At 38.0% G+C, this 27,044-nt stretch overlaps 1 long non-coding RNA gene across 1 annotated transcript; it reads right to left on the bottom strand.

Moving 5' to 3' along the window:
- Positions 1-2,719: 2,719 nt before the first annotated feature.
- LOC116543135 lies at positions 2,720-24,961 on the bottom strand. The gene is made up of 2 exons (XR_004265483.1): positions 24,926-24,961; positions 2,720-2,783 (listed from the first exon to the last, which is right to left on the bottom strand). It is a non-coding gene; the product is annotated as an uncharacterized LOC116543135 (long non-coding RNA).
- Positions 24,962-27,044: the final 2,083 nt, after the last annotated feature.

A 27,044-nucleotide genomic window follows, 5' to 3' on the forward strand; every position in this document is an offset into this window, starting at 1 on the left:
TGTGATGGCCGCATTTTTGCTGTAATCTCATGTGTTAAAAATGAAGTAAAAACATGGCTGGGCATGATGGCCACATTTTTGCTGTAATCTCATGTGTTAAAAATGAAGTAAAAATGTGGCTGGGTGTGATGGCCTCATGTTTACTTTAATCTCAGCAGTCTTGGAGGCCAAGGCAGGAGGATTGCTTGAGCCCAGGAGTTTGAGACCAGCCGGGGTAACACCATGAGACTCTATCTCTACAAAAAATTTAAAAATTAGCCCGGTGTGGTGGTGTGCACCTGTGGTCCCAGCTACTTGGGAGGTTGAGGTGGGAGGATCACTTGGGCCAGGGAGATTGAGACTGCAGGGAGCCATGGCCATGCCACTATACTCTAGCCGGGGCAGCACAGTGAGACCCTGTCTCAAAAAAGAAAAAAATAAAAAAGTGATACTGGGCACGGTGGCTCACACCTGTCATCCCAGCACTTTGGGAGGCCGAGGCAGGGGGATCATAAGTTCAAGAGATCAAGACCATCCTGGCCAACATGGTGAAACCCCGTCTCTACAGAAAATACAAAAATTAGCTGGGCGTGGTGCTGCTCACCTGTAGTCCCACCTACTCGGGAGGCTGAGGCAGGAGAATCGCTTGAACCTGGAAGATGGAGACTGCAGTAAGCCAAGATCGTGCCACTGTACTCCAGCCTGGTGACAGAGCAAGACTCCGTTTGAAAAAACAAACTTAAAAATGCAGCTAATTAATAGATGAGATGCTGATAAATGCATGTTACAAGACAAATGGATGTGATACCATTTCTTTTTCTGAAAGGTTTTACACATTTGCTGACAATCATAAGGTGAATCTTTTTTTTTTTTTTTTAGATGGAGTCTCACTCTGTCACCCAGGCTGGAGTGCAGTGGCATGATCTCTGCTCACTGCAACCTCCGCCACCTGGGTTCAAGCGATTCTCCTGCCTCAGCCTCCCAAGTAGCTGTGATTACAGGCATCTGCCACTGTGCCTGGCTAATTTTTGTAGCTTTTAGTAGAGATGGGGTTTCACCATCTTGGCCAGGCTGATCTTGAACTCCTGACCTTGTGATCCACCTGCCTCAGCCTCCCAAAGTGCTGGGATTACAGGTGTGAGCCACTGTGTCCCACCAGCTGAATCTTATATAGTGCTTACTGGGTACCAGTCATCATTTCTAAGCATTTTGTATCTGTTTTTTAAATTCTTACAACAAGCTGATGAGGTAGATGCTTTTGCAGTCCCATGTGACATTGAGATGAATGCCTCAGCGAGTGTAAGAGTCAGGCTCATGAACACGCCTAACCGTCATGCTCTACTGCTAAGCAATGAGCTAAAACATGCGGTTTTAGTAGGATATGGTCTCTCTTCTTAAAGACCTATGCAAGCAGGAGGCAGACATCACTAGTTCTTAGAATCACTCTAAAGGAACCAGGCACAGGCGCCCATGCCTGTAATCCCAGCACTTTGGGAGGTCGAGGTAGATGGATCATTTGAGGTTAAAAGTTTGAGACCAAACCAGCCTGACCCACATGGCAAAACCCCGTCTCTGCCAAAAATACAAAAATTAGCTGGGTGTGGTTGTACAATCCTGTAGCCCCAGCTACTCGGGAGGCTGAGACAGGAGAATCGCTTGAACCCAGGAGGCAGAGGTTGAAGTGAGCCAAGATTTCACCATTGCAGTCCAGCCTGGGTGATAAGAGTGAAACTCCGTCTCAAAAAAAAAAAAAAAAAAGAATCGCACTAAAGGGGAACTTTGTGTGAATCTGTAGCTGTATCACTAACAGAAATCATTTCAAGACCAGCCTGAGCAACATAGTGGGACCCTGTCTCTACAAAAAGTTAAAAAATTAGCCAGGCATGGTGGCATGCTCCTATGGTCCCAGCTACTTGGGAGGCTGAGAAGTGAGAGAATCACATGGACTCAGGAGGTAGAGGCTGCAGTGAGCCATGTTCACACCACTGCACTCTAGCCTGGGTGACAGAGTGGGACCCTGTCTCAATTAAAAAAAAAAAATGATGTGAAGACATGCTTACTGAGGCTACAGTGGGGCAAGTGTACCTAGACTTCCCACAAAATGTCATTTGGCAGGGTGAAAGTTACACTGTGTCTATCTAACAGGGCTGCTCTTCCATTTAGATTACACCTCAGAAGTGTGTTCAAAAATAAGCTAACACCTTCTTTAAGGATGGTCTGTGGACCAGCAGCTTCCACATCTGAGAACTTTTTAGAAATGCAGAATTTCAGGCCTATCCCAGAGCTACTGAATTAGAATTTACACTTTATAACATCCATAGGAGATTCCTGTATACAGTAAAATTTTAGAAGCACGGAGCTGAAGAGACACAGCTGGAAATTAGATCTGTCAGTATCGTCTGGATAGATACCCAATCGTCATTTGTGGCTGAGGCTGTTTAGCCTTATGCAGCAACTGGGACATTTAATGTGTCCAGCCTGGGACCTAGGCACATAATTGAAAAAGATAGCCTGACTACCACATAGGGACAGAAGTCCCTTGGCTGGTGCACAGGCCCATGTGTGCTCGGGCTCCTGGCTATCCTGCCACTACTGCTTAAATTGAGAGCTGAAATGAGTAGAAGCCTAGCAGGCCATAGAGAAAAAAAACCACTTGGGGGTCAAGTGGTAAGAAAAAGAAGTGTGCTTTGCAGGAGCACAGCAAGCAGGCTACCGCAGCCTGTTAGAGAGTTTTTGTTTTAGACGGTGTTTCGCTCTTGTTGCCCAGGATGGAGTGCAATGCTGCCATCTCGGATCACCACAACCTTAAGGTGGGTACATAACTAGAACTTTCCAGTCACCCTTGAAGACCTTCCAAATAACCCATTTCAATTACAGTCCCTCCTTCCCTTCCAAAGAAATCAGTATTCTGACTTCTGTAGTCATCACTTCCTATTTAAAAAAAAAATTTTTTGTCTCTCAACTGTGAATTTCTAAACACTCTGGATTCATCATGTCTCTTTCTTCTTCAATTTAATCTGTCTTTTAAATTCTTGAGAAGTATTTATTAAAGAATCCTGACTATTTGACCTATAGAGTTTCTCATAATCTGTATCTTGCTGAATTCATACTCTTGGTATAGTTTAGCATACTCCCTCATTCTCTACATTCCCTTCAAATTTGTAGCTATATATAGAGACTGGATCATATTCATATACAGCAGTTTAGCAAAGAGTATGAGTGGTTTTGAGTTTCTTCAGCAGAAGGCACATAAAGTCTGGCTTTTACTCTATTTTTTAAATCAGGTTTCTTGAAGTATAATTTACGTATAATAAAGTTCACCATGTTTAAATGCAAAACTTAATGAATTTCAATAAAAACCGATGAGTCAAAAACTGTAACCACATAGAAGATATGGAGTGTTTCCATCACCACAAAAAGTTCCCTTACGTCTCTTTGCAGGTTAAACCTTCTGCTCATTCATTATCTCCTGAAAACCAGTAATTGCTTTCTATCACTGTAGTTTTGCCTTTTCTAGAATCTCAAACAAATGGATTCATACAGGAAAAAAAAAGAAGATAGAAAAATGACAATACAATGAACCTAAACAGAAGAAAGGAAGGAAATAAGATAATGGCAGAAATCACTAGGAAAAAAAAAAGGTAAAACCTGAAACAATAGAGACGATTAACAAAGATATAATCCAATCTTTTGAAAATGTTAAGTAGAGAAACACAGCTCTTACGAGACTGATTCAAGAAAAAACGTTAAGATATAAATAAAATTTGTAATGGAAATGGTAAGTTACCTTAAAAGATGTGAGATTAAAAATACTTGGAGAATATTTAGAACAACTACCTGTCAAACACTGGAAAAAATTAATGAAATTATTGAAATATTTTAAGTAGTAAATTGGCAAAAAACGAAGTAAAAATCTTAGGGAGACAAAAACCGTAAGTCATCTGAAGTTGCAATAACAAATTTCTTCCTTCTTTCTTTCACCTAGGATTTCTCTAACATCATTCATTTGACACGTTGGGCTAGATAACTCTTTGTGGGGATGGGGATAGCCTATATTTTGTATATATTGAACAGCATTCCTGATCACACCTGCTAGATGCCAGTAGCAACCCCACCACGAGTTGTGACAACCAGACACTGCCAAATGTCCCCTGGGAGGCAAAACTGTCCACCTTCTCTGTTGGTAACCATTGTCTTAAGCCAAAGTCCAAGGCCTATAGAAGTTACACATAAGTTCGACTGAATTTTAAGAAACAGATAATTCATCTTATACGAGGTTTAAGAGACAATGAAAAGTGAGATAAACTCTGACTCATTTATGGGGCTTGGATAATCTTGAATTGGCCAAGGATGGTATCAGATGTGATGGAAACCTAAATAAAACATTAGCTTAACCACATCCAACAGAATATTAAAAAGTAATACAACATTAACAAATTCAGTTTATGACGGGAATACAAAGAAAGTTCAAGAACAGAAAATCAGTAATAGATGGAATTTGCTATGTTAATTGACTATAGGAGACCAGAGGATAATCTCAATAGATGCAAAAAAAAAAGTGTTGGATAGTTTAACCCGACATCTAACATTGTTGACTCTATTATGACACAATCAATGGGAAAAGTTATGTATTATACTTCGCAATTGGAAGAAACTACTGGCTTTCATTCTAGGATTTTGGCATACAATTGGTACCAAAATCAAATATGGTATATTATCTAGTTTTAGTGAAATTTTAGACAAATAACACCTACACAGTGTAAAATAAAATCTACATTTATGTATATATGTTATGAATAGTATATATGTTATTTAAGTTGGTATTATATAATTTTAATAACATGTTGATATACAATAAATATATTGATTTAAAATAACTTTTTAACATATGCTACACAAAAATATGGAAAAAAAGTAAAAAGTTTCTAAGAGAGTGCTTAAGACTGTATATTATGATGAAAGTTATGATATTCTAAGGGAGACCACCTCTCAGACAGTCAAAGCACTCAATGCATTTTATGCGGTTAGTTGATGGTATGCCGTCTTTTGCCTTGCTTCTGTTTTAGCCTTCCTTCCATCTACCTGTCGTTCCTATAGCCTCCAGGGAGGGGAGAGAAAACCAAACTGAAAATTGACTGTGGTGGCTCATGGCTGTAATCCCAGCACTCTGAGAGGCTGAGACAGGCAGATCACTTGAGCATAGGAGTTTGAGACCACCCTGACCTACATGGCGAAACCCCATCTCTACAAAAAGTACAAAAATTAGTCAGGCGTGGTGGCTCACTCCTGTAGTCTCAGCTATTCAGGAGGCTGAGATTGGAGGATCGCTTGGGCCTGGGAAGCAGAGGTTGCAATGTGACAAGATGGCACCATTGCACTTCAGCCTGGGAGACAGACCGGATTCTGTCTGTCTTTCTCTCTCTCTTTCTCTCTCTCTCCCTCTCTCTCTCTCTCTCTCTCTCTCTCTCTCTATATATATATATATATATATATACACACACACACATATAAAGCGATTGTTCATATATATACTGTATTTACGTCTTGAAAGTTGCATTAAAAATTCTAAAATATGGGGTTTGGAGAGCTTCTGGATTGGTAAAGACATGAAAGTACTTTGATGGTGATGTGCCTGAAGAGGGCGTGAAAGCTTTCTGAGTCTGTGCCCATACCATGTCCTATCCATGTTTTCCATGAGGCTGCTCCTGAATTACATCCTGTATAATAAATCAGTAAGTGTAAGCAATTTTTTTGAGTTTTTTGAGCCATTCCAGGAAATTATTAAACCCAAGGAGGAGTTCACAGGAATTCCCAATTGACAGCTGCTCATAAGTATGGAAGAACCACACTTTCCATCGGCATCTGAAATGAATAATCTAAACATTTACATTTGCTAAAGGAAAGTGACATCCTACTAATTAAGTTTGATTGAGTTTCAACAATCTTGTACTCTTCTATGTTCATATATTTTAGACCATTTAAGTAAAAAGAAATAGATAAATAAGTAGACATGCAGATTGGCAGACAGACTGTCCTGAGTTTTCTATGAATATTCCTAAAGAGCAGTTCATCCAGAAATTTCTTATGCTTTTGGAATACGTTACATACTGTTTTGGTTAAATTGTTTCCCTTATCTGATTTTATTGTTCTTCAGCTCGTATTTACATGTTTGTCCTATAAAGCACACAGGGATGGGTGGAGAGAAGCAGCGTAGGTGGTCATTCAGTAGCAGAGGGAATCAGCTACTTCTCTAATTCACAAACTTTCATCAGTGAAAGCTAGTACTTGTAGATCACGATGAATAGCAGTGGGGATTGCATTGGTGGATTTTGAAAAATTAAAGTTTCAAAATGCTTTTATTATGTGGCGGTAATGGCAAAACGGTACAGCTAAGACACCAAACCCAGAGCAGAGCAAATGTTTCCCTGGCATGTAATAAATGCATTATTCTGACAGACAGGGTTTGATGAAGGCTCCAATGCTCTTTAGGAAGATTAGTGTTTTAAACAAAAAAGGAGAACATTCTAACTGCCTTTCTCTTTACTTTTCTTTTCAGTTTAGAAGCAGGTGGCCATATGGGGAAGGTTTATTTTAAAAGCGGCATGTCTTTTAATCTAAAGGCTTATTAAAAATAAGTGCCAATCTTGGAAAAGTAAGAGAGGCAGGTAATGGATATATGCCATATATTAACATTCAAGTCACTGAGAAAACATCAACTTCTCTTTGGCATGGATTTGGTGCAAACAAAAAATTTCTGAAGACTCAATAATCTGTGTAAACTTATAAATAGATTACATAAAGTGCAAATAATATTCCCTCAAAGTCCTATTAAATACCTTACCACAAAATAGCTTCTAAAAGTAAGTCCTCTTCTTTTGTAAGCAACTTCTTAGAAGCACATTAATCCCCATAGGAAGCTGTTAAACAGGTGAGCTCCATAAGGTCTGCCAGCAAAAAGTGACTCTTTGGTATTTTAACCACATGTCAGTGTTTAAGGAAGCAGAGCTGCAGTGTATCCTTAAAATAATGATAGTCATAGAGTTAACATCCCCTGAGCATTGGCCTTGGGCAAGGTCCTCTGTTATGTTGAATGCTTTACAGGAGCCTGTGGTGGGTGCTCAGAAAGTATTTTTTGAATTGTGTAAGTATCGGCTGGGTGCGGTGGCTCACGCTTGTAATCCCAGCTCTTTGGGAGGCCGAGGCAGGTGAATCACAAGGTCAGGAGTTCAAGACCAGCCTGGCCAACACAGTGAAACTCCGTCTCTACTAAAAATAGTAAAATTAGCTGGGCGTGGTTGTAGGTGCCTGTAATTCCAGCTACTTGGGAGGCTGAGGCAGGAGAATCACTTGAACCCGGGAGGTGGAGGTTGCAGTGAGTCGAGATCGCACCACTCCACTCTAGCCTGGGCGATAGAGCGAGACTCTGTCTCAAGAAAAATAAAAATAAAAAATAAAAAATAATTAATTGTGTATCATATTTAAGCATTCTTACCACCTGAAGGGACATAATTCTAATCACTTACAGTAATATATTAATGTAGATATTGATAACAGGAATTTCCGGATCAATCCACTGATGTTCAGAGACATTTTCATGCCTGAGCTTAAGTGGCCTACAAACGGATTGTCTATTTTACTTTACATTTTATTTTTACCAGCTTTAGTAAGCTACACTTAATGTATAAAGAGCTGTACATATTTAATAGGTGCAATCTGTAATTGATGTATAAAGAGCTGTACATCTTTAATAGACACAATCTGATGAATTTGTGCATATGCAAATGTCCATGAAACCACCACCGTGATCAAGGTAATAGATGTATCTAACACCTCCCAAAGATTCCTTGTATCCCTTTTGGTGTTTGTTTTTATTTAACTGAAATGGTATACACATTGAACAATGTGACATAATAAAAATATATTTCTGTCTCTGCCCTTGGTTCCTCACACAGAACTCCTAAAACCCATGTCATGTCTATGGTAACAGGGGTCCTAGGAGTATCTTTCATTCTAACACTTGGTCTTTGACTCTGGTTCCTGACATAGAACTTCTAATTCGTTGGATGTCCTGATGAAAGAAGCATATTTTGTTTTAATGAGGCAAGTCTTGGTGCCCTCCTGGATGGAGGCTGTCTTCCAGGTAAATCAAGTCATGATGAGAACATGGAATTTTAAGCCCATTCCCCATCCTCCAGGGAGGGGAGAGTACAGGAGATTGAGTTAAAATTCCACTTTGCCTATGTGGTGAAGCCTGCATAAAAATCCTAAAATATGAGCTTTGGAGAGTTTGTGGTCTGGTGAACACATGTGGATACCGGGAGAGTGGTGTTCCTGCATCCAGCCCTGCTATCTTGCCCTGTTTATCTCTTCCATTAGGCTGTTCCTGAGTTGTATCCTTTATGATAAACCAGTAAATGTAAGAAAATCTTTTCCTGAACTTCATGAACTATTCTAGCAAATTCTGGAGCCGGAGGAGAGATTCATGAGAACGCCCGATTTATAGCTAATTCGGTTGGAATTATGAGAAGACCTGACTTGCCATTGGCATCTAAAATGGGGTTAGGTTTTTGGAACTGAGCCATTAACTGCTGGGGTCTACACTGACTCTGAATCAGAATTGAGTTAAATTGTAGGATACTGAGTCAATGTTGGCTGTGAATTGAAGAATTAGTTGGTGTCCATAAAATCCCCTATAGGTGGTTTTGGAAGACTTATGTGAGTGGAGAAAACAGTGAGTTTTCCCTCTTTTGGCAGCACCTCCCTATTTACTGCTCCACCCCATCGTCTGGCCACTACTAATATACTCTCTGTTTCCATGAGTTTGACTCTTATAGATACGTCATATAAATAGAATCATAAAGTATTTGACCTTCCAAACTTGGCTTATTTCACTTAGCATGATATCCTCCAGGTTCATCCATGTTGTCACAAATGACAGGATTTAGGCTGAATAGTATTGCATTGTGTATATATATCACGTTTTCTTCATCCATGCATCTGACAATGGACATTTGAGTAGTTTCAGTTGTCTATTTAAACCACGCAATAACTCCATTAGGTTGGGATTATCTCCATTTTATACAAAGGAATTGAGGCTTAGAGAGATTAAGAAACTTGCTTATTCTTCCAGAAAATAAATGACAGAACTAAGATATAAACTGGATGTCTCTGAGACTAAGGACCATGCTGCCATAGTCCAGACTATGGAAAGATTTAGTAATCTAGGCTATTGTCTACATGCACGCAATCTTACATTCCCTAAGTTCCCCTTCAATAGTGTCCATAACACTGGCATCTCTTCTGCCTTTTCTGAAATTCATACAATGTCTATTTTGTTACATAACAAATGAGGGTGCATTATCTAGAAAACACTTCAATTTAAATGCTTGATTGTTACCTGAGACAACACATCATCCAAGCTCTACCATCAGACAAGCAAGTTACCACATTGGCAAAGAAGGAATGATACATACAAGGTGTGCATTTAAGAGTGCAACGTGCATCAAGGGGGCTTAAATATAGAGAAGATAATTTAGAAAACTAATCTTAAAAGAACTGATGACAGTCTAAGAGAGTGCAGTAAAAAGGGAAAGAATACATGAGGGAAACATAAAAAGTGTGTGAAAAGAATAATTTATAATGTATTTGCGGGTAATCATGCGTTATCAAACTTCCACACATACTAAATTGACGTATGTATAATGGCTAAAGCAAAAACAAAAATCAAATGTTTTTCCTTTTAAAAAAGTAATTTGTTTCTGCTATCTTTGAGGCTAAATAAATAAAATCGGGGGTGACCTTATTATAAACTTATCCTTACTGTTTATCTTAAAGATGTTCTTCACTGGGAGGAAAAAAAAGATTGAACCCATAACATTTTTATCTATTGCTTTTTGTGCATAAGCCACACATTTGTATATTGAGTGTATGCATATTGATTGTGCCTTGACCTTAACAATTTATCATGTAGTTGTACACCATCACCCTCCATGATAGATGTTACAGCTAAGGGTCTATCCACAATTTCATTATAGACCCCACTTTGCAGGGTTTCATAAATAAGCAGTCAAAATCTACTGCAGGCTATGTAATGTTTTAGTTTGCATATCCATATTATCATTTTAGTTCCATATTGTGTTTTTCATCCATCAACTATAGAATCATTTTTCATTTTCAGAGGCAGTTCTTACAGGAAATCATCTTAATAATCATCAAGTCAGGAGAAAACTTGCAAGCAGTAGGAAAAATACGAAATTTCATTCTACCCCACCAAAATAAATAAATAAACAAATAAATAAGTATATAAATGGAATGACTGAATAATGCATGTGCTACTCTCTGCTCTACAGTACTCACATGAGGTTTACAGATGCTTATATAGGATTAATTAACAAGCTTGTAAATTGAGTGTTTGTTAATGGCCAAGAACAATAAATATATGATTAATGAATAAATGAAAAGTAGGTTAAATGTTGTAAAAGGTAAAAGTTTTAAGAATATGCCCATACTCTTGACCAGCTTGCAATCTAAGAGAGAAGACAACCCACTCGTATACAATACATTCTTATTCATAGTAATTCTGCTTTTCTCCTGTCCTGCTTGAATTAAAGTCTCTTTCCCTGGATTTACCACATATACATATTTTAGCAATGTAAGGCCGGTTGCCTCGCCAGGAGCTGGGACACACCCACCCATCTCTGCGCCCGATACCTACATCACATCTCTGCGCGGAACCTACCTCACATCTCTGTGTCCAGAACCTACCTCAGGAGCACATGCTCTCCTGGAAGGATCCGGTTAATGTAACCCTAGCCGGATCTTGCATTAGGGAAGTCCCGCCCAACAATCTACCTACCAATAGCAGCTTGCCCCGTCTGTGTCCCACTCCCCCATAACCAATCAGAGCACCCTGCTCCTCCTCATTCACTATAGCTATAAAAACCCCACACCTCAGGAAGTCAGTGCGACTTCTCTGTCCCCTTTTCCTGGGACCATGGAACCTCACCCGGGAGCTGAATAAATTGGTATTTAATTTTCTTATACTGGCCTCAGTTTCCTCATTTTAAACTCGGCAATAACCCTTACAAGCAAGTCTTTACTTCTCTGCATTTCTGGATCTTTATTGACACAATGTGAAACAATAATGCTCACTTTCTGTATATTTATAGAGTTGTTATGAAAATTCAGTGAGTCCAATGTGCATAGTGATTCCTGTGTGCACTCTAAAATGACAAGACATGCATCTATACAAAATAGAGGTGATATGTTAGGGTTAGTGGTAATAGTAAAAAATAGTCTGTTGAACTTGTATGGTTAATATAATATTACAGTGCTTTTATTGATAATTGTAGTGGGTTAGATAGGGTTCCCCCAAAATTCATTACTACCAAGAACCTCAGAATTTAATCTTATTTGGAAGTAGGATCTTTGCAAATGTAATTAATAAAGAATCTTGAGGTAAAAATCTAATTAGTTAATGATCTTGTGTTAAAATCATCCTGGATTTAAAGTGGGCCCTACATTTAATGACTGGCATTTTTATAAGAGAAAGCAGAGGAAAATTTGGACAGAGACACAGAGAAGGCCGCGCAAAGACGGAGGTAGAGGTTGGAGAATGTCAAGAATTGCTGGAAACCACCAGAAGTTAGAAGAGGCAAGGAGGAGAGTCATTTCTAGACCCTTCTGAGGGAAATGTGGCCCTGCCTACATCTTTATTTCAGACTTCTAGCCTACAGGACTTAAAATAATAAGTTTCTGTTATTTTAAGCACCTAGTTGTGATAATTTAATACAGCAACCCTAGGAAATTAATACATGTAGGAGGTTTACTTATTTTTGGTAAATATACATTGTTCAGTGGATAGAAAATATCCTGGAATGCCCACCTTAATGGATCTTGTTGAATTATTTGAGGGCCAGGACTAGGCTCTGACTTCAAATATGGGCTTTGTGCTGCAAGCATCACCAGCCACCCCAATCCCTTTCCACATATTGTGCTTGATTGCTGAATTTCACGTATTTGGTACAAAGTGCTGTCTGTCTGCACTGAGACCAGTGTTTGATAGAATGGAGGATAAGTGTGGTGTCACAGGAAAGAAGAGCTGTGTTAGAGTCAGAGACAGAAAAAAACACACTGCTGATTACAATGTGAAGAGAGGTAAGTCCCTTCCATTATTTTGGTCTTGTTTTCATCACCTATAAACAAGAGTAATTTGTGATTCCTGAATTTTCTATGGAAATCAAAGAAAAAATACATGTAAAAGCACACACAGTCACACACCTTTCACTTTATTCACAACAGGCCTTGCACGGCCTTTTCTTCCATCTTGATTTACACACCCCAGTCTTTGACTGTGCGGATACTAAACTTATCATCTTGAAAGGGTGCTAATACATAATGTAGATGATGGGGGATGGGTGCAGCAAGCCACCTATGTCACAAAACTGCACGTTCTGCACATGTGCCCAGAGCTTAAAGTGTAATAATGAAAAAAGGGTGTGGTATTCACTGACTCAGTGACAATTATGGAAAATCAAATTTTCCCAAAAGGCAATAAAGCAAATACAATGTCTGGGGGAAAGTTGTCATTGCTTGTAAAATGTCATTTTAAATTTCACATATATGCCAGTGGGAAATAAAATACAACAGCTCTCCAGCCCTAACCACCATATTTTAGGAACTATTTTCTCAGAATGAATTCTAACATTAATTGGAAGTACCTAACGTGTTTGCTAAGTATCTGAAAAATACCATAGGGTTTACTTGAGGCAAAAAAGCACTGTTTTCTGAACAAGAAAAGGGTCTGTGAATCTCTATTGAGTAGATACCTAGAAGAAGTAATTAAAGAACACTATAATACAATGGTAAGTATTGTCGGGGAAATTAATCTTTCCCTCACCTACGCTAGGTTTATGCCTGGGGATATTATGATAAAAGATATTAACAGAAGAAAAGCATAGACCTGTATTTAATATAAAGTTTATGCGGCATCGGAGGCTTCAGAAATGAAAACCTAAAACAACAGGGAAGCCCATATATTTTTATACTTAGGTTTCAGGAAGAGGGACAGCTGTGGAAAGTATGATCGGGTAAACAGGGTATAATCTAATGCTAATAAACTGGGGGGAATTTTGCAGGGGCTTCTTAAGATTCCTGTCTGTATCCAATGTCTTCAGAGATAAAGATGATCCTTTTTTCTGGTTATGGGAAGAGCACCTCTCAAGTGAGCTTTTTATAACCTGCTTCAGGGGAGAAGGGTGAGAAGTTGACAGAGAACTTCCCCCTTTCACAGTTTTCTCAAACGCCAGCGTGACATTTTTTAGTGTAGTGTGTCCTGAACCCATTAGTACTCTGTGTTGATCTTTTAGAAACAGCAAAGAAGTTGTGTTAGAAACATTTGTTGTACTTCTTGTTATAGAATTTTCAATCTTATTTTTAGAAACATTTCTATCTTTTCTTATTCCCGTCCTCTGTCTTATGTTATGATTCCCCCAATTATCTCCAACTTGATGTAGCTGAAAGACAAATGATTGCAACAGAAGACTTTTGGAGAAGGAAGAACTTCTCCCGATAGGATTAAAAATAAGGTAGAATCGCCGTACTTTCTTGGTGTTTATGTGCATAGTTATATGTCATAATTAGCTTTTGAAAATGTTGGACATCTCTCAGACTCGTTTTCTTGAATTCTTAGCATTAATAATAGATACTGTATGTTTTCTGAGGGAGGAAGGCGTAAATTGATAACAGGTAGGAGTGTTCTTTCTTCTTTTTATGTTTGTCTTTCCTGATGGATAGCATGAACTTACCTTATTGAATTTGTCAATCCTGTGGAATAACTTTGAGGAAGGTCTTACTGATTGTCTTGTAAAAATATGCATTAGGGAACCTGGTAAGCTTTCTGCTAAAAACATACGTAAATTGACCAAATATATTGTTAAAGGTACAGTTAACCTTAGAAAAACATAAGGGTCACTCCTAGAGGCCAAAGACAAAGAGGAAACTAAAGAGGAGCCTGGCAAAGGCGTGGAGAGCTGAGAAAAGAAGCTTCTTAGTCTGCAGGGACTTTGCAGGGAAGTGGGGACTTTCTTTGTACGTGTAACCTGAAGCCTACCCTCAGTGACATTCACATTAAACTGAGGCTATCTGCAAAACAAAGATACCCTGAGCTGAGAAATATAAAAACTATCACCAGCTACTATTTGCAAAAGCAAATACAAAATATCTTCGGAGGGAAATTCTATCAACTCGAACATTTACAAGACTGTCAAGCATAAAACTGAGGATAAACTTGCAATCCAAATTTCCAAAACCACAATGAAACAATCTAAGATGAGAGTACACTGACATGAGAGATAGCAGGTTTTTATTTTCAAAGGAGAAAATAAAGCACTCATTATCAAAATTCTAAAATAAGTATGTTTCAAATAAATAAGGATATAAATATATGAATCTAAAATATAAGAAAAGAACAAAATATTGTTAAAAATGGATCATACGTAGAAAAAATGATCAACAGAACTTACAGAAATAAAAAAAATTTGCATTGCAATTAATCCTCAACAAGTCTCCTAGACAAATATCACAAAGAAACTCTTGCACATGTGTAGAAGCCTTGGTTTTAATAATACTTCCTCCAAAGATCCAAGGAATAAGTCTGAATATCTCACAAATCCCTAAGTCATTGTAGAATAAAATCCTCTATGCATTTAATAAAATTAACAACATTTTAAAACCAAAAGTTGACAAGGACAGTATAATAATTAACATTACAGGACAACATCCTCATGAACATAGATGTAACGACAGTTAGCAAAATAGTAGCAAAAAAAAATCCAGTAGTGTTTTAAAATGACAAGAGTAAGGTTTACCTCAGGAATGTTAAAGATGGTTTTACACAAGAAAATCAATTAGTTTACCATGTTTACTTATTGAAAAAAATTATAACCGTCAATAGGTGCAGAAAAATGTTTGATATAATTCCACATATACTTTATTTAAAAAGAAAAAAAAAACATCTTTAGCAAAGTAGAAATAGAAGGTACCTTTACTAGCCTGATAAAAATTCACAGCAAGTACCATACTTAATCATGAACATTCCATTTGAATTATGGGCATGGTGGCGCGTGCCTGTAATCCCAGCTACTCAGGATGCTGAGGCAGGAGAATTGCCTGAACCCAGGAGGCGGAGGTTGCAGTGAGCCGAGATCGCGCCATTGCACTCCAGCCTGGGTAACAAGAGCGAAACTCCGTCTCAAAAAAAAAAAAAAAAAGAAAATCAGATGTCCTAGAATAACCAGCACCCTACTGAAGCAGACACTAATGTATAGGAAGGGATTGCCTTACCAGGTTTCACAAATTTTCATGAAGCTATGGCAATGAAAATACCGTGGGGTACTGGTACAGGAAGAGACAAATAGACCAGGGTTGTGACGACAGATGAGTCACACATATTTGGAAAATTTGGAAACTGGAATTATGGCATAGGTCGGTATACAAGTAGTCTGCAAAAGGAAGACTTCAATAAATACTGATGGGACCGATGCTTATTCACATTTAATAAGTGAAATTAGATGTCTACCTAAAAACAGAAACAAAAATCAGTTTCAGGTAAATTAAATATTTAAATATGAACTGAAAACATTTTAAACTGTTAGAAGGAAATGTAATAACATTAGGTCTTTGGAGTAAGAAACTATCTCTTAAATAAGACATGGAAAGCACAACACCATTTTATACATCCATAAGTTTTTGGATATGGAGCAAGCTGAACTTATTATGACTGTACATAGGACACTAAATTTGTTCAAACGCTTTGAAAAATACCTTGTCATTATCTCAAAAATTACAAGTGCTTATCTCTTACAAGCCGACAAAGCCATTTTCTAACTACCATCCCAATCCCTTGAGCAAGGAGGTATGTGTAAGGATTCTCAAGGTTTCACTGTTTCTAATTGCAAAAAGCTGGAAACAACCCAACTATCTGTTAATAGTAGAATGAGGGAATATATTGTGGTTTAGTTACAAAAGGAAATGTTAAATGGTAATGAAAAAGAATAAACTTCAGCTGTGAACTACACTGTCGAATATCAGGAAGATAAATATGAGTCAGGAAACAGAACACTTTCAGTATATTTCTGTTAGTAAAACCTTTGAAAACAGGCAAACTTAAATGAGATAATGTTTGCGATACAAATATATAGAACACAACTATATGAAGAAAAATAAGTGATTGAAATGATAAGTCCCTATTATTTATAAGGCTGGAGAAGTGGGAAGAAGATGAAAAAAAGGGAAATTACATGATGAGCTACAAAGTTGTGGTGATGCTCTATTTCATAAGCCAGTTGGTGGGTACATAGATATTTATTGGATTATCATTTCTCAGAGTTTACAACTTTTATAAGTATCCCTTTGTACCGGTTTCTTCTCTTCTCTTTTCCCCCTCCCCTCCCCCCTCCCCTCCCCTCCCCTCCCCTCCCCTCCCCTCCCTTCTCTTCTCCTCTCCTCTTCTTGAGCCAGAACCTCACTCCATCACCCAGGCTGGAATGAAGTGGAGCAATCACAGCTTACTGTAGCCTCAACCTCCTGGGTTCAAGTGATCTTTCCACCTCAGCCTCATGAATGCGCCACCGTGCCCAGATAATTTTTGTATTTTTGGTAGAGATGAGGTCTCACTAAACTTCTGGGGCTCAAGGGATCCACTGCTGGGGCCTCCCAAGTGCTGGAACTACAAGTGTGAGCCACTGTGCCCAGCTTTTTCCTATTTGTTAGGAAAAATAACCAAAAAGGAAGAAAAAAAAATAGTACCACCACTAAAAGAACAGAAATGGAACCTGTAACTTCCACAGCCATGCATCAGCATCATCGCTAGGATGTGACAGAAAGGTGTGATTATTTCCTTCGACTCTCAAGAGAGTAAGGAAAATTGGTGACCTGCATATTTAGAAATAACAACAAAAAAAAACAAAACAGGAGTTGGATGCTGTCTTAGTCCATTCTGGCTGCTACAGCAAAATACTATAAACTGGGTGGCTTATAAATGGAAATTTATTTCTCACATTTCTGAAGACTGGGAAATCCAACATCAAAGCACCAGTAGGTTTGATGTCTCATGAGGGCCCACTTTCTGGTTCAAAGATGGCATCTTTTTGCTGTATCCATATGGAAGACGGGGTAAGGGATCTGTCTGGGCCCCCTTTTATAAGGCCACTAATCCCATTCAAGCCAGCTCCAACCCCATGACCTAATCACCTCCCAAAGTCCCACCTCCTAATACCATCACCTCAGTGATTAGCATTCCAACACAGAAATTTTGAGGGGACACAAACATTCAGACCATAGTTGATGTGTGGACAAGTGATTAACATGGGGAAGGGGATTATAAGGAACAGGAAGCTTTCCAGGCTGATGCTAAGAATATTTTAAGACTTAAGAAAACAATATTTTAATTATGAACTTACTTTTCTTGCTTGTCATAAAACCTGTCCCTCAAACAAATATCAGTGAATTGTATTTGCAAGTTAGCAAAGTGTCGGCGGGGGTTAGGGCGGAGCAGCAGGCGAAAGGTTGAGTATTAAATTAGTATGTAAATGTTTTTCTTCAAAATGCTTCATAATTGAAAACCCCTTTGAAATCACAGTACATGTCTACAATAAACTTTCTCAGCAAAAAATTATTTTTAGTTGTGGAGTGAAAGAATGTTGACTGAATGGAGATTGCTACTGAATGTTAGCATTAATGCTAAGCTTGTTTCCCTAAATCCAAATCTCTCAAAACAAACTGGCTAACAGCCTATTGACTCTTTTATAACTGGGGTTAATGAAATCTTGATCTAGAATATTCCTGAGGTCCTTTATCACTCTGAGCCTCCATGACTCACTGATTAATTAATTGAACATTGTCACTCTTTTCCCAGGACTAGTGATAGTGATAGGAGACAGACAAATTCCTAGGCAGACAAGGACAGGCCCCAGTGACACTCGACCTTCAAACAAATGACAGTCTAAAGCCTGAACACCAAACTAACAGTTCTGGATAGAGCCCACAGACCGGAGTTAGAACTTCCATTCGCGTTGAGTGCACCCAGCCCCTGACTGATCCCAGGCCAAGACCCTGGGCCAGGCCTTCACTTCAGCCACTGATTGGTTGTTTACACCATCATACCTCTCTGAATAGTGCCTTTTCCAAGCCTACCCATAAACCAATCAGCATGCATTTCCCCATTCTAAACCCATAAAAACTCTGGATTCAGCCTTACAGCCTCAAAGCTGACAACACACTTTTAGGTCCCCTGTCACTGCTGAGGACTTTCTGTCCCTCAGTAAAATTCTACTCATTAATCACTCTCTGCTGTCCACATATCTCATTCCTCTTGGTTGTGAGACAAGAACTTGGAACTTGCCAAACTGCAGGAGTGAAAGAGCTGTAACACTCCATCCCACTTGCCAGATTATGGGAGTGAAGAAGCTACACCAGTTTGAAAGAGATGTTGCTTCTGAGATGGGTTCTAGAAGGATCAAAATTGATTTCTGTAGGTCACCTGGAAAATTGGGATTCTGTAGTGTCAAAAAACCATTTTTGTTAGCTCTGGCATGTTACCTTTCTCCAGGTTAGTTCGCATATGACACTAATACCTCAGTCACAAGTTGGGATCTCTGAGATCTGGCACAGAGAGAGGCCCAATCTGTTACTCCTTCTATTTGATTCTTCAAACCATGAACATTTTCTGATGATCACCACATTGCTTGATCTGGTTGTCCAGAGATATGTCTTGTACTCCTGCCTCTGCTGTAATATATCACATGCTTTTGTCATGTTATTTTCAGGGCCTCAGTTTCTCCATCAATAACATGAGAAATCTGGACCACATGATCTCTAAAGCTGCCTTATAGGTCAGACATACTGAGCTTCTATCATTCTGGATGATTTCATCTAATTTCATGGTACCTATCCGAGGTACATTGGTGAAGGGCCCATCTCCCAAGTCTATTAAATGAAAAATAATTAAAATAAGACAAAACTACAATAAAAAATACAGGCATATTGAGACTTTCTCAAAAATCTTAGAAAAAGCACACAATATGGTCGTTTCCACTATTGTGTCATTTATTGTTTTTCCATTTTTACCAATAGTTTAGGAAAAACAATTTAATTAAATCTGAAAAAGTCATAGGAATACATTGTGATGTTAGAGTTGAATGTTGATAGTTAAGAATTCTGGCTTTCGAGGTAGGAGGCCGCTTTGGTTTGGTATGGACCTAGGTGCGATGCGATGTGGCTCTCCATAGCACCTTATGGATAGTTGCGTCCCAAAGGATGAGAATAGCTGCTGAGGTCCTAAAGAGCAAGCCTAACTCAAGCTGTTGGCACGCAGGCATTACACAGAAAGCTGGAAGTTGAAAAGGTGGAATCCAACTTGCCTGGACCAGCTTTATGGATTCTGCTGGTAACTTTTTATCTATGGATGGCTTGCTTGGGTGCAGATGCCGGAGACCTTTTAAAGGTATGGAGCGTCGGTTTGACTACACCGTGTGGAGCAATTTGTGGTGCAAGTTTTAAAGAAGCAAAGGACTCGGAATTCATGATTGAAGAAATGCAGGCAGATCTGTTTTAAATGGAATTTTTCATCTTGTAACAGGCAGACCTGCTAACCTAAAAACTAGAGTTTTTAATGACCACAGCAAGCAAGCATGCAGTTTGGCCCTTGAAAGGGTCCTTCCTCACCCAGGCTGCAGTGCGGTGGCCCTTTGAGGCTCAACACAGCCTCAAACTCCTGGGCTCAAATGATCCTCGGCCTCCCAGTGGACTTTGTAGACAGCCTGATACGGAGTCTCAAGAAGATTAAAAAATGGCTGCAATCCAAAAAAAAAAAAAAAAAAAAAAGAATTCTGTTAAACTATAGCAATTTCTAGGATGGGCTATGGTAAACCATATTGTTCTTCTGCCCTCTTGTGGCCGAGCCTTGAAAAACAGCTTCACTAAGTCCTGAGAAGTTAAGATGTTCAGTCTACGTACAGAGCCCAAAGCTCTTACAGCGTTTATATACAGCTTTGATATATATGTGGAATGTTTTATGATAATTTATAACTGTATTACTCCATTCAAAGCAAACATTATTTTCTGATCAACTTCTACTGACGAATCTTCAAGGATTCTAAAAATTTATTTTCTGAATGTTCCTGTGTGAAACACTTATAACTACTACAACATTTTAAATGTTTCTTGTTCCAAACCCTGTTGTTGTGGTTTATTTAGGCTATTTGATATCATTTTTGAGGAAATAAAAAATCAATATATTTTCATTGTTAAATAAATGTTGATTAGATAACATTAGATGACATTTTGAAAATGTAGAAGGATACAAAGAAGAAAAATCACTGATAGAGCCAATAACCACTACTGACACTTGCAAGTGTGTTATTTCAAATTATTTTCCTAAGTGTATTAACTATTATGCACAAAAGGAATTAGTAAACAATTGCAGAATATGTAAGAATATATACACATAAACATTTGCTTTTTAAATTATATGTGCTGTGTAATATTTTAATCTCTTAAAAGATTTATTCAAATAAATTTCCTGCTAATTGCATCTCATTTTATTTCATGGTACATGGTAAATCTGTAGAAAACACTTTCCAATAGGTTTGTACCATTTTCTATCCTTAATAGTAGTATATAAAATTATCTATATCACTAAATCTTCACTAAAATTGAATATTATTATCTATGTTTTACTAAATTAAAGAGTTGTAATTTATCTCACTCAAATTTCTATCACTTTATTCATCCACATGTGTGCTTGTACATACATGCGTACATACACATAACATGTGCAAACATACTATATGTGTGCTACATGTGACACAGGTACACACATATATACACAACATACGTAGACAGATAAGTGTTGTGATTTGCCTCTCTGTTCTGTTTTTGGCCTACACAAATTTCAATTTTTATAGAAGCAAACATACATATTTTTATTAGTAATTTCTTTCATTACAAAAGTGTCACCATCAACAATGCAATAATCACTTGCAGTTTTCATGGTCTGATTTTCTGTAATCAGAAAATACTCTTACATAGTATGACCCATACTAGAAACTTCGAATAAAGCATTCTTGATTTTTCTTTTCTTTACTTTCTCTTTACAAGCTGAAGGTGAAGCATTCTTTAGCAACAAGAATTCATTAAATCGAGCATGTTTCAAAGAAAAAAAATATTGTTTTCTTTAAGTAAAATGTTACCACAGTATATTTTTTAAAATCGGTTTATTAAAATACATATTTTTTCTCAGTAAATATCAAGTTGCTTAGGCTAACTGTTCAAAAGTTGTACAGCCTGAGGCCCGGCATGGTGGCTCAAGCCTGTAATCCCAGCACTTTGGGAGGGCGAGATGGGTGGATTGCTTGAGGTCAGGAGTTTAAGACCAGCCTGGCCAACATGGCGAAACCCCATCTCTACTAAAAAAATACAAAAATTAGCCGGGCGTGGTGGTGCATGCCTGTAGTCCCAACTGCTGGGTAGGCTGAGGCAGGAGGAGATCGCTTGAACCCCGAAGGCAGAGGTTGCAGTGAGCGGAGACAGTGCTACTGCACTCCAGCCTGGATGACAGAGCCAGACTCTGTCTCAAAAAAAAAAAAAAAAAGTTTTACACCTGATTAGCATTTTTTTAACACAGCTGGTATTTTCTGAAAACTTTCTAAACTGGCATGAAATATGAAGCTACAAAAGGAACTTGGAACCTGCATCCAGTCACTCTTGGTTACTAAGAAAATAACAAATGAACCTCAAGAAAATTTAAGATTTTTTCCCTCAACCCCAACTCTAAAGTGTATGAGAATATGGGTGAGACATTGTAAATAAAACATTGCTGAAAAAAGAAATTATTTGTGAAATTTTAAAATGACAAATTAACATGGTTTATAACCATGTTATAATCAATTATTGCATGATAATTATAATCATAATCAATACTCTTTTGACATTCTCCAAAATGCAGAGAAAAATGACAGATTGCCTGTTCATGTGGAATTCAAGATATTTGAGATGAGGTGTGAGATGAGGTGTAAGGCCCAGGATTTCAGAGATTTCTTTATGTTGACTCCTTTCATTAGAATAAAATATGGTTTCTAATAGACAAGGTAATCAGCGAGATAAAGTGCCTATGGTACATTTTGCTAAACACAAAGATAAGAGCATAGAATTTGTTCCCACTCAAAGAAACTCAGAGCTCTGTTGAAGAGTAACAGCAAAGATCACAAAATGGAGGAAGACTTCAGAAATATTGTTTTTTTTTAATCTATTCTATTTTTGGTTTTAATTTTTGTGGGTAAATAACCGGCGTATATATTTAGGGGGGTACGTGAGATGTTTTGATTCAATTCAATTACACTCTTTTCGTTATTTTAAAATATACAATTAAATTATTATTGACTATAGTCACCCTGTTGTGCTATCAAATAGTAGGTCGTATTCATTCTTTCTAACAATTTGTTTGCACTCATTAACCATTTCAACCTACCCCTCAGTGCGCCAATACCCTTCCCAGCCTGTGGTAACCCAGCCTTCTGCTCTCTCCTTCTGTCAGTTCAATTGTCTTAATTTTAAGATCCCACAAATAAGTGAGAACATGTGATACTTGTCTTTCTGTGCCTGGCTTATTGCACTTAATACAATGATCTCTAGTTCTGTCCATGCAGTTGCAAATGACAAAATTTTTTTTTTTTATGGCTGGATGACACTTCATCGTGTATATGTACGTGTACCACATTTTCTTTATCCATTCATCTATGAATAACAGATTGCTTCCAAATCTTAGCTGTTGTGAACAGTGCTGCAGTAAGCATGGGAGTACAAACATCTTTTGATACGCTGATTTTCATCCTTTTGGGTGTATGCCCAGCAGTGAGATTGCTGGATCATAGGTAGCTCTATTTGTAGAGCTGAAGAAGATACATACTGTTCTCCATAGTGGCTTACTAATTTCCATTCCCACCAAAAGTGCATGAGGGGTTTCTTTTCTCCACATCCTCTTCTGCATGTTTTATTTCCTGACTTTTGAATATAAGCCACTTTAACTGGGGTGAGAGAATATCTCATTGTAGTTTTGAATTGCGTTTCTCTCATGATCAATGATTTTCGGTAGCTTTTCATAAGCCTGTTAGCCATTTGTATGTCTTCTCTGGAGAAATATCTGTTCGTGTCTTTTTCCCATTTTTGATCAGATTGTTAGATTATTTGACTGTGAAGTTGTCTGAGCTCCTCATATAATCTGGCTATTAATCCCTTCTCAGATGGGTAGTTTGCAAATATTTTCTCCCATTCTGTGGTTGTCTCTTCACATTTTTTCTTGTTTCCATTTCTGTGCAGAAGCTTTTTAACTTTTGATCCCATTTGCCCATTTTTGCTTTGGTTGCCTGTGGTTATGCAGTATTGCTCAAGATATTCTTGTCTATTCCAATTTCCTGGAGAGTTTCCTCAAAGTTTTCATGTAGTAACTTTGTTTCAAGAAAGGGTCTCACTCTGTTGCCCAGGCGGGAGTACAGTGGCATGATCTTGGCTCACTGCAACCTCTGCCTCCCAGGTTCAAGTGATTCTCCCACTTCAATTGCCCAAGAAGCTGGAATTACAGAAGCGTGCCACACCACCCTACTAACTTTTGTGTTTTTTGGTAGAGACAGCGTTTCACCATGTTTGTCAGGCTGGTCTCAAACTCCTTACATCAAGCGATCTGTCCTCCTCGGCTTCTCAAAATGCTGGGATTACAGGTGTGAGCCACCACACTCAGTCTTCTTATAGTAATTTTATAGTTTCAGGTCTTAGATTTAAGTCTTCAATCCATTATTTATTTATTATTTATTTATTTTTGTATTTGTCAATAAAGGTCTAGTATCATTCTTCTACCTACGGATATCCAGTTTTTCCAGTATGATTTTTTGAAGAGACTTTTTCCCAGTGTACATTCTTGGCACCTATGTTGAAAATGAGTTAACTGTAGGCACATGAATTTGTTACTGTATTTTATATTCTGTTCCATTGGCTATATTTCTGTTTTTGGCAGTACCATGCTGTTTTGGTTACTATAGCTCTGTAGCATAATTTGAAGTCAGGTAATGTGATTCCTCTAGTTTTGTTCTTTATGTTTAGGATAACTTTGGCTATCCTGGGTCTTTTGTGGTTCTATGTAAATACTAGAATTGTTTTTTTCTATTTCTGTAAAGATTGCCATTGGTATTTTGATAGGGATTGCATTAAATGTGTAGATTGCTTTGAGGAATAGGAACATTTTATCTATGAACATGGAATCCCTTTCCATTTTTTAGTGTCCTCTTCAATTTCTTTCTTCAGTGTTTTATGCTTTTGATTGTAGAGATCTTTTATTTACTTGGTTAATTCCTAGGTATTAGATTTTATTTATGGCTATTGTAAATGAGATTTTTAAAGATTTCTTTTCCAGGTTGTTCACTGTTGACACATAGAAATTCTACTAATTTTTGTATATTGATTTTGTATCCTGCAAATGTACCGAATTTGTTTAGCAGCTGTAATAGTTATCTTATGGCATCTTTAGATTTTTCCAAATACAGAATCATATCATCTGCAAACAAGGGTAATTTTGCTTCTTCTATTATAATTTAGATGCCCTATATCTGTTTGCTGTTCTAGCTGCACTGTCTAGGGCTTCCAGTACTAGGTTGAATAACAGTGGTGAAAGTGGGTGTACTTGTCACGTTCCAGCTCCTAGAGAAAAATATGCTTTTCCGTATGCATTCAGTATGCTACCAGCTGTGGGCCTGTTATACATGGCTTTTATTACATTGAGGTCTGTTTCTTCTATCCCCAGTTATTTTAGGGTTTTTGTTTGTTTGTTTGTTTTTGAGACAGAGTTTCACTCTCGTTACCCAGGCTGGAGTGCAATGGCGCGATCTCGGCTCACCACAACCTCCTCCTCCTGGGTTCAGGCAATTCTCCTGCCTCAGCCTCCTGAGTAGCTGGGATTACAGGTACGCACCACCATGCCCAGCTAATGTTTTGTATTTTTAGTAGAGACGGCGTTTCACCATGTTGACCAGGATGGTCTCGATCTCTTGACCTCGTGATCCACCCGCCTCGGCCTCCCACAGTGCTGGGATTACAGGCGTGAGCCACCGCGCCCGGCCTATTTTAGGGTTTTAACATGAAGGGATGGTCAAGGTTATCAAATGCTTTTTCAGCATCATTTGAACATTCTGTTGATTTAATGACTCACATTGATTGATTTTTATATGTTGAAGTATTCTTGCATCCAAGGGATACATTCCATTTATTCATGATAAATGATCTTTCTAATGTATTGTTGAATTCAGTTTGCTAGTATTTTGTTGAGGATTCTTACATCAGTGTTCTTCAGAGATATCAGCCTGTAGTTTTCTTTTTTTTTTTTTATTGTTGTTGTGTCTTTGGTTTTAATATCAGGGTAACATTGTCTTTGTAGAATGAATATGGAACTATTTTTCAGAATAGTTTCACTAGGTTTTGGTAATGCTTAGCACAACAATGAAGCCACAGTTTTCCAGGCTTTTCTTTACTGGGAGATTTTTTATTACAGCTTTGACCTTGTTATTTGTTACCAGTCTGTTTGGATTTTGGATTTTCTTATAGTTCAATCCTGGTAGGTTGTTTGTGTCTAGGAATTTGTCCATTTCTTTTGGATTTCCAAATATATTCATATATCCTTTGAATTTCTCCAGTATCATTTACATTGTCTACGTTTTCATTTATAATTTTATTTCTTTGTATTTTCCCTCATTTTTCTTTTTTTAAAAATTTTTATTGTTCGGGAGTTTTTCTTTATTGTACTTTAGGCTCTGGGGTACATGTGCAGATCATACAGGATTGTTGCATAGGTACATACATGGCAAGTTGGTTTGCTGCCTCCATCCCCCCATCACCTACATCTGGAATTTCTCCCCATGTTATCCCTCCCCAACCTCCCCAACCCCTGCTGTCCCTCTCCTAGCACCCCACAACAGACCCCAGTGTGTGATGCCCCCCTCTCTGTGTCCATGTTTTCTCATTGTTCAACACTCACCTATCAGTGAGAACATGTGGTGTTTGATTTTCTGTTCTTGTGTCAGTTTGCTGAGAATGCTGGTTTCCACATTCATCTATGTCCCTACAAAGGACATGAACTCATTGTTTTTTATGGCTGCATAGTATTCCATAGTGTATATGTGCCACATTTTCCTTGTCCAGTCTACATCAATGGGCATTTGGGTTGGTTCCAGGTCTTTGCTATTGTAAACAGTTCCGCTATGAACATACATGTGCATGTGTCTTTATAACAGATCGATTTGTAATCTTTTGGGTATATACTCAGTAATGGGATTGCTGGGTCAAATGGTATTTCTATTTCTAGATCCTTGAGGAATCACCACACTGTCTTCCACAATGGTTGAGCTAATTTACACTCTCACCAACAGTGTAAAATCGTTCCTGTTTCTCCACATCCTCTCCAGCATCTGTTGTCTCCTGATTTTTTAATGATCACCATTCTAAAAGGTGTGAGATGGTGTCTCAATGTGGTTTTGATTTGCATGTCTCTAATGGCCAGTGATGATGAGCATTTTTTCATATGTTTGTCAGCCTCATATATGTCTTCTTTTGAAAAGTGCCTGTTCACATCCTTCATCCATTTTTGAATGGGTTTGTTTGTTCTCTTCTTGTAAATCTGTTTTAGTTCTTTGTAGATTCTGGATATAAGCTCTTTGTCAGATGGGTAGATTGCAAAAATTTTTTCCCATTCTGTTGGTTGCCGGTTCACTCTAATGATTGTTTCTTTTGCTGTACAGAAACTCTGGAGTTTAATTAGATCTCTTTTGTTTATTTTGGCTTCTGTTGCCAATGCTTTTGGTGTTTTAGTCATGAAGTCCTTGCCTATGCCTATGTCCTGAATGGTTTTGCCTATGTTTTCTTCTAGGGTTTTTATGATGTTAGGTCTTATGTTTAAGTCTTTAATCCATCTAGAGTTAATTTTAGTGTAATGTGTCAGGAAGGGGTCCAGTTTCTGCTTTCTGCACATG

Source organism: Sapajus apella, unplaced genomic scaffold (genome assembly GCF_009761245.1).
Source record: "Sapajus apella isolate SASKATOON/1434 unplaced genomic scaffold, GSC_monkey_1.0 scaffold182, whole genome shotgun sequence".
NCBI lineage: Eukaryota > Metazoa > Chordata > Mammalia > Primates > Cebidae > Sapajus > Sapajus apella.